The sequence below is a fragment of the Dendropsophus ebraccatus genome, chromosome 1, assembly GCF_027789765.1.
Source record: "Dendropsophus ebraccatus isolate aDenEbr1 chromosome 1, aDenEbr1.pat, whole genome shotgun sequence".
NCBI classification, from domain to species: domain Eukaryota; kingdom Metazoa; phylum Chordata; class Amphibia; order Anura; family Hylidae; genus Dendropsophus; species Dendropsophus ebraccatus.
Window position 1 is genome coordinate 205,100,343 of NC_091454.1, and position 9,241 is coordinate 205,109,583.

The following is a 9,241-nucleotide window of genomic DNA, read 5'->3' on the forward strand; positions in this document are numbered from 1 at the left end:
GTTATGAAGCCAAGGATGGCTTTGTTGAGTAGCTGGACTGGTAAGTCTTACAAAGCCCAGCTACTTGACCTCAGGCAATGAAGAATGTTGTGTAATACAAGGTGGAAGAATAAAGCTGTGATCTGGTGACTTCTATCTGCCGGGTGGGTGTTTCACTGTCCCTGCCAACCCACAGGCCCATTTTGTCTTCCCTCTCCCTTGGTTTGTTGACACATCACCTCCTTCCCCTTTTTGTAAACTTGACATTATGGTTATTGCATTTCCTGACCAGATGTAGAGCAGAGAGCAGACTGAGATAGAACCCTGTAGTTATTTGGGTACTACATAGCTTTATGATTGCATTGAACTACTATTGAATTCTGCTTTGCACTGGTTGACCGGCTTATCCAGTCAGCAATACATGCCCACTTAGGTCATTGTTGGCAAACATTAGTTAAAGGGGTTGGACACTTCATAGTAAAATTGCTCAGTGTACAGTATTAACTGTACTCACTGTATATACTGACAGCAGCTTCCTGTGTACCTCAGCCTAAAATCAGACTCCCCTCCTCCAGGCTGTGCTGTCCTGCTCCAGGTGAGTCTGTACATAAGATGGCTGACATGGAGGAGCATGTGACCATGCCCCGCCTCCTGTGTTCACCACTGAACCTGTATATGCCTATGGAGGACACTATTAGCGGGGCATGGTCACATGCTTCTCCATGTCGGCCATCTTATGAACAGACTCTCCACAGCAGCACAGCACAGCCTGGAGGAGGGGAGTCTAATGTTAGCTCTATGAGGTACACAGGGAGCTGCTGTCAGTATATACAGTGAGTACTCTTACTAAAACTGTACACTGAGCTATTTTACTATAAAGTGTCCAGCCTCGTTAAATGCATCTGAAATAAGGAAACAGCAATTTTAATTAAAAAAGAAATTGGGTATACAGCTTCTATGCAAACCGATGTGGCTTCATCTTTGCAGACTACAAATAGACGACACAACGTCTGAACCTGCATTCTACTCGCTCTATCGAAAAACTAACCGCACAGTTTGCAGTATGTAACCATGTAGACACATCAGTGATCATAGGAGCTGTATACACAATGTAGGATGGTTTTAATCCTAGCTGGTAAAGTCAGTACCCCACCTCTCTATGGGGATAGCCTTGTAAGAGCAATAATAGCTTTGCAGAATCTTATAGGTAACCTGCAGGCAAAATACTTAGCTGTGCCCAGATCGTGGAGAAGTCACATGGCCTTGTGCAAGCAACCGGGCCATCCCAGAAAGCAGAATGACAATCAGAACGACAATAGAAAATAAAGGAGGCGCGAACAGCCTCATCAGATATTTTTTTCCTTTTTATAGTGTCTTGTTTCTTAAAGAATCCCTATAGAAAATAAGTTGCACATTTATTTTTTCTTTTTATCAGTTTTCTATGCAGCAAAGATACAGTCTGCAGTCATGTTCTCTGTCTTACTGATGAAATACAGTGCATGAAGGCAAAGTGATGGGGTTACCTCTAAAGAGAACCCTAGTCAATGTCTCACCAGGTTAAAGGGATATTCCAGGGCCTGATGACTTGGAAGGGGGGAGGTGTCTGATCTCAGAAAGTACACTAGCTTCAGTTTCCCAAACTGGGACAGACTTTCCAAGGTGAGTCAGGTCCTAGCGGTTAGACAAGGGATGGGGAACCTTTGGACCTCCAGCTGTTGCAAAACTACAACTCCCATCATGCCTGGACAGCCAAAGCTTCGCTTTGCCAGGCATGATGGGAATTGTAGTTTTGCAACAGCTGGAGGTCCAAAGGTTCCCCATCCCTGGGTTAGACACTAATCATGTAGCTGCTGGAATACAAACAGCTGCAACTACAGAAGGAGCACCCCTATAGGTCCGCTCCTTCAGGCTGTCCAATGCTGATCAACAGCTTTCTTCCTATGCCCGGTATTGACAGAAAATATTAACCATAGTAAGCGATCTCCTGGCACCCTGTTTTTCCTGATAGCGGAGTGACTTTTTATTCTTTTAAATACCTTCCCCCCCCCCCCCCCCCTGTGTCCTCGTACACTGCTTTTAAAGAGTTGCTCAGTTTAGGGAAAGCATTTTTATATACCCCATTAGAGAATTCATACAGCGGCAGGATCCTTCTCTCTTGTTCTCAGTAATTGCTCTCCACTACGACCATCTCTTTGTGGAGGTCCTGTCTTGCGTTGCTCCTGTTGATGTGAATGGTTAGTTGGTGATGGTCTTAATGCCCAGACCACAACCAATCAAAACTTTTTTTGTCCTGTCTCCGGGACGTTTATTTTTTTAAATGACAATATCCTTTTAAAGTTGCCCCTTTAATTCCATTCAAACCCCTCGCCCCCGCCCCCATGGGGTGTAGAGTGTGGCAATAATTCTAGTCTCGAATTCTTCGACATATATTCGTGTCTCCATGGCAGACTGCCTGACCTCTTTAGTAAAGATTGATAGGGTAGTTTATCTGTAGTAACCAGATGTAATATTGGCAGTAGTCACACCATGTCACTCTCAAGTATCTTGGGGTTTTTTTTTCTTTCCCCTCTACCTAAAAAAATTTACTTTTTTTTTTTTAAAGCTTGACTGTCATTCTGCAACATTACCACCACATCATAACCCCTGCGCTTTGTGGTAAATGCTGCAATTTACAGCAACTTGGAGATGACCCAAGTGTCTGTATCTCTTACATGACCCGGCGGTCATACACGACTGCAGGATCAGACTCCGGAGTTTTGTTATATTGTTGTATGTACAGGTAATGGGCCGCTCTAAGCATAAAGATCCCATTATAAACTCCATACTTCCATTCTAAATGGAACATGGAGTACCACCACCCATATGGTATAGTCCAGTGACAGGACGTTACCGCTTACTGGCTATGAGGTGGAGCCGTTCTTTAAGGTTATGCATCGTTTCAGAGGACAGGTAAGAGCCTAGACTTTGGCGCTGGCGGCCCGTAGTGTTGGAGAAGGGCCGATGTGTCCAGGCCGTTTCTTATCTTCACTCGGTTGTTGGTGTCCTATAGAATACGGGGACAGTTATCAGGCAAGGAGCCTATATGTATATAATATATACGTTGTAATATTGTGGTTGTATATCTTGTCACTACCCTCCCCCTCCCCTTATTTGGGGCACCACATCTACGATTTTAGTTACTCAGTATTTTACAGGATCTAAATCCCCAAAAATCTGTTCACCTTTTTGTATCCAAGGACAAATATAACCTCCCCCCCCCCACCTGAATGTATTCACAATTCACTATAATTTTTTTTTTTTTTTTTAGCATACCCTAATGTGTGTTGGGGTGTGAGGATTCTACTTCTCCTCTTGAATGTGGAGGGCTCTTATTTATTGGGGCTAGATTACAATGACGTCCTCCAGGTCGGACCATGGCACAGCCTCCTGTATACATTGGGGTAGAGGTGACTTAGCTCCTACTTTCTATCATTTGTCTTCCACTGTTCCTATGTTAGTTATCACTGGAAGCTGTTACCGAACATTTCCTACTCGTGACTACAAGAGCGCCATTGGGTATATTGGCTTATGGCAGGGGGGGCGCCATCGCACCCACTTTATGATGCAGCTTCTACATATAGGACTCCTAGTAGGATTTGTTCTTATTTCCACCCCATGAAATGGGGCATTTCATACATTTTTATATCCTTTTTTTTTTTTTCCCCTCCTTCCCCTTGAGCTGAAAACTATGATGTGAACCATTCTTCACCCCCATACCTGTATGATATGACCTTCTTATGGTAACCTGCTGTTTAATTTCCACATTCAGATCACTTTGATTTACTATGTTAATGTGTAGAATTTCAAGTAAAGCATTCAGTTTTTACCCTCCATGAGACGTCTGGTTATTTTCACCACACTATCGGTTCATTGGTTTAAAGGGGTTATCCAGCGATACAAAAACATGGCTACTTTTCCCTCTCTCTTGTCCCCAGTTAAGGTGCGGTTTGCAATTAAGCTCCATTTACTTCAATAGAACCGAGATTGAAACCCCACCCAATCTGGAGACAAGAGAGAGGGAAAAGGTGGCCATGTTTTTGTAGCGCTGGATAACCCCTTTAAACGCCATATGCGCGCGCGCACACACATACTTGGCTTTTATCAAAAGTGTCAGCGAATGGGAAATCTAACTAGAGATGTGTAAGATCGCCTTTATACGACATGTAGACCAGGGATGGGGAACCTCCGGCCCTCCAGCGCCAAACTACAACTCCCATCATGCCCGGACAGCCTTTGGCTGTCCGGGCATGATGGGAGTTGTAGTTTGGCAACAGCTGGAGGGCCAAAGGTTCCCCATCCCTGATGTAGCCTATGACCTCTCTTCCAGGACTCCTGGTACAGGTGATCCCCTCCCACCACCAGGCCGTCAGAACAACTTCAATCATGATCCTTGGTTGTTCACATTGGCATCATGGTCTTTTTGGATTTGTTGTATATAATTTATCCAAGCAACGCCCAATGGAGGGTGTAACCAGAGACCTGACGGACGATGTGATATGGAACGCAATTCGGAGTTCTCTGCATCATTGTTTATGTTGGGAGCTTTAGAAACGGTTTAAACCCATAACTGTCTGTACAGTAGCGCAAAGATTGTTTAAATCTTTGCGCTACTGTACTGACAGTTATGGGTTTAAACAGTTTCGAAGCTCCCAACATAATAATATAAACGATGATGCGGAGAACTTCGAATTCCGTTCCATATCACATTGGGGGAGATTTATCAAACATGGTGTAAAGTGAAACTGGCTCAGTTGCCCCTAGCAACCAATCAGATTCCACCTTTCATTCTTCAGACTCTTTGGAAAATGAAAGGTGGAATCTGGTTGCTAGGGGCAACTAAAACAATTCTACTTTACACCAGTTTGATAAACTCCTCCTATGTCTGTATTTATGGACCGTGCACAGAATGTGTGAATGCCTTCTTAGTCAATTTAGTTCCACGCCGGATCTTAAAATCCTTTTTCGATTTAAAAAAAAAAAAAAAAAAGTACACCATACAGCGCTGTTTATCCAGTCAACAGGACCAGGAATGGGCGAATTTACAGTAGGAGTAGGAGCACTTTATTAGGATTGGCTGGCAGATTGTCAGGCTGCGGGCTTTGAAGTCTGTGCTGTTTCGTGCCGCTTTCCCCTAGGTATCAGGAAAAGCTGGATCCAGTAATGAGAAACAAGTTTCCAAGGACTGTATCCAGCAGGTAATGTATGTTCTTAGCAGCGAGGGGGGGGGGGGGGTTAACGCACATACAGCAGGATGTCATCCCATTGCCAGTATGTGCTTTATAGGAATGAATGGGACTGGATCCACAGCGGATCCGGTAGGTCTGAAGGCATCCTGAGGGTGCCTTTACACATACAGGTTCCGCAGCAGATTTCATATTAATGTAACTAAATAACTTACTGAACACAGCATCAAATCTGCTGCCGATCCTGTACGTGTGAACACACCTTATAGACATAAAGTAGGGAGTGATGGAAGATAACTGCCAGACCTCTTTGTTTTTGAAGAGACAAGCTGCTGCCCTCTAGCTGTGGCTTACCCCTCCCCATAGAGAACACAGTGGACAGGAGACAGGGGTTTGGCTGAATAATCATATAAACATTTATATATATATATTACACAGTGTATTTACTGTGTCATATATATATATATATATATATTATTTTTTTTTTTTTAACCAGATCACTGCTTTTAGAGCAGAGTGGTGGTTGGTAACCTAGACAACTTTGGTAGGGAAACGACCCCATCTTGCTGCAGCTACAAATGTACGAGAAACGCAACATGGCACTATGGCTGTTTGTGGTTTTCAGTCACATGAGTAAGGCTAAATTCACACATGCTTAGGATATGTTTTTTCAGTGCATTTGTGATCAGCATCTAAAAACTGCATAGTAAAAAACTCCAGCAGCATAGAATGTTAACACAGATGAAAAAACGCAAGACTAGTAAAAACAATAGAACAAACCTCAAGAGGTTTTTACTCTTGTGTTTTCTTCATGCGGTTTCTTCAATTGTAACTTCAAGGTATAAACTCAGTTACAGTTTGCTATGCCTTAAAAAAAAACAAAAAAAAAAACATTCACAACAGAGCAACGCTTATCCTTAGTCACGTGACCGCCCACACCAACAGACCAGTTTGCTTGGCCGCACAAAACATAGACAAGACTTCCTAGGAAAGTAAGAACTCAATGGCGGGAGCATGGAGATTATATCCAATCATAACGGGGGATTGATAAATGACAAGTGAAGACGATCAATAGGCGCTTAAGAAGGAGAGCCGCAGCCAGTAGCGCAATAGTGTGGGTGGAATTACTGATTACAGGATATAAGAGTCTCAACATGGAGGGGAGATGGATACATGGGAACTCCCTGGAAGAGACGGTGTGCAGTAGGCTGTAGTTGCCGTCTACATTCCCTCAGTTACCCCACATTATAGTTAGGTCTCCCTTGTACTCACCTCTTCCTGTTCCCCCACATTGTAGTTAGGTCTCCCTTGTTCCAGTGTACTCACCTCTCCCTGTTCCCCCACATTGTAGTTAGTTCTCCCTTGTACTCACCTCTCCCTGTTCCCCCAGCAGCTCCTCTTCCTGGTGCAGATAGTGAGGTGCAGTGATATGGTGCTGCTGGCTCCCTATTTCATTGTATTTTTCAACTCTCTATGTTCCAGAACCTGGGGCCCTCAGGTCAGGGCTCTTAAAGGGGTATTCCAGGAAAAATCAACTTTTCTCCTATCCACAGGATATAGGAAAAGTAGGAGATTATGGGGGTCCCCTGTACACCCTGGTGATCTCCGTATCAGGCACCGACGGCTTTATTATGACCCAGACCTCGCCGCAGGACTTCACGATTACATTAGTATACCCGCGGCGTCCACCAGAGCCCGTTACATGCCGCTGTCATGATTTGACAGCGGAATTTAATGGGTTTAACTACCGGAGCAGAGAGCAAAGTTACAGGGGGAGATAAGCGATCGGCTGTCATACTGACAGCTGATCCCCCCGCGATGCTGGAGCAGGAGAGCATTCTGATACATACACTGTAAAAAGGCGTATGTATCGGAATAAAGCCCATTAGTGACCGCCATGAAAAGGAGTATTGGCGGTCACTAACAGGTTAAAGGGGTAGTGCGGTGTTCAACTTTGTAATGTGTGTTATATAAGTGAATGGCCCCCTGCCCCGTGTTCCCCCCCACCCCCGGAAGTGTGGTGCAGTATACTCACCGAATCACTGTTGACCCCGGCCACCATCTTGGGTCGAACACGTCATCTTCAGGAGGCTGGCCGAACCGCTCCAGCGCGTCATCAGCTGCTCAGCCGCCATTGGCTGAGCATAACTATACTCAGCCAATAGCGGCTGAGCAGCTGATGACGCGCTGGAGGGTGGCCGGCATGAGGGAGGGCTGGAGCGGTTCCGCCGGCCTCCTGAAGATGACGTGTTCGACCCAAGATGGCGGTCGAGGTCAACAGTGATTTGGTGAGTATATTGCACTACACTTCCGGGGGTGGGGGGGAACACGGGGCAGGGGGCCATTCACTTAAATAACACACATTACAAAGTTGTATAACTTTGTAATGTGTGTTATTTAGTGAATAAATGTTGAACACTGCACTACCCCTTTAAGGAATGTGAATATCTCTACGTGTTTAGAAGGGCGCCATATTGTAATGGCTTCACAAAATATACAAAATATGACATCCTAGAAGTTTACACTTGGGCTCTGACCTGAGGCCCCCAGGTTGTGGAACAAAGACAGAGCTGAAACGTACAATTGAACAATGAGCCAGTCGCTCAGGACAGCAGCTTGCTAGCACAGCCAGCACCGTATCAGTGCACCTCACTGCCTGCACCAGGAAGAGGAGCTGCTGTGGGAACAGGAAGAGGCGAGTATATGGGAGACAGAACTACAATGTGGGGGAACAGGGAGAGGTGAGTATATGGGAGACCTAATTACAATGTGGGGGAACAGGGAGAGGTGAGTATATGGGAGACCTTACTACAATGTGGGGGAACAGGGAGAGGTGAGTATATGGGAGACAGAACTACAATTTGGGGGAACAGGGAGAGGTGAGTATATGGGAGATCTAACAACAGTGTGGGGGAACAGGGAGAGGTGAGTATATGGGAGACCTAATTACAATGTGGGGGAACAGGGAGAGGTGAGTATATGGGAGACAGAACTACAATGTGGGGGAACAGGGAGAGGCGAGTATATGGGAGACAGAACTACAATTTGGGGGAACAGGGAGAGGTGAGTATATGGGAGATCTAACTACAGTGTGGGGGCACAGGGAAAGGTGAGTATATGGGAGACATAACTACAATGTGGGGGAACAGGGAGAGGTGAGTATATGGGAGAGAGAACTACAATGTGGGGGAACAGGGACAGGTGAGTATATGGGAGACATAACTACAATGTGGGGGAACAGGGAGAGGTGAGTATATAGGAGATCTAACTACAATGTGGGGAACAGGGAGAGGTGAGTATATGGGAGACATAACTACAATGTGGGGGAACAGGGAGAGGTGAGTATATGAGAGACAGAACTACAATGTGGGGGAACAGGGAGAGGTGAGTATATGGGAGACCTTACTACAATGTGGGGGAACAGGGAGAGGTGAGTATATGGGAGACCTTACTACAATGTGGGGGAACAGGGAGAGGTGAGTATATGGGAGACATAACCACAATGTGGGGGAACTGAAGGAATATAGACGTCTGCGACCAATGGGGGAGATTTATCAAACATGGTGTAAAATGAAACTGGCTCAGTTGCCCCTAGCAACCAATCAGATTCCACATTTCATTCCTCACAGGTTCTTTGGACAACGAAAGGTGGAATCTGATTGGTTGCTACGGGCAACTGAGTCAGTTTCACTTTACACCATGTTTGATAAATCTCCCCCAATATCTCTACAATTGTTACTACAACCCTGAATAAATCCCGGGAATTACATACTGCCGCACTGCACGCACCCTCTCTTCCAGGGAATCCCTCTCTTCCCACATCTCTATCTCCGCTCCATGCTGAGACTCCGTAACTTGTTTCTCGTCACGTTTACAGGTAACTCCGCCCACACTGTTGCGCTATTGGCTGCAGCTCTCCTTCTCAACCGCTTATTGGTCACACGTCCTTTACCTTTCCCCGCTGTAATTGGGTATTATGTCAACGCTCCGCCCTTTTTCGGCATTGAATTCTGAAGTCCCGCCTAGCGTTAGTCACGTGA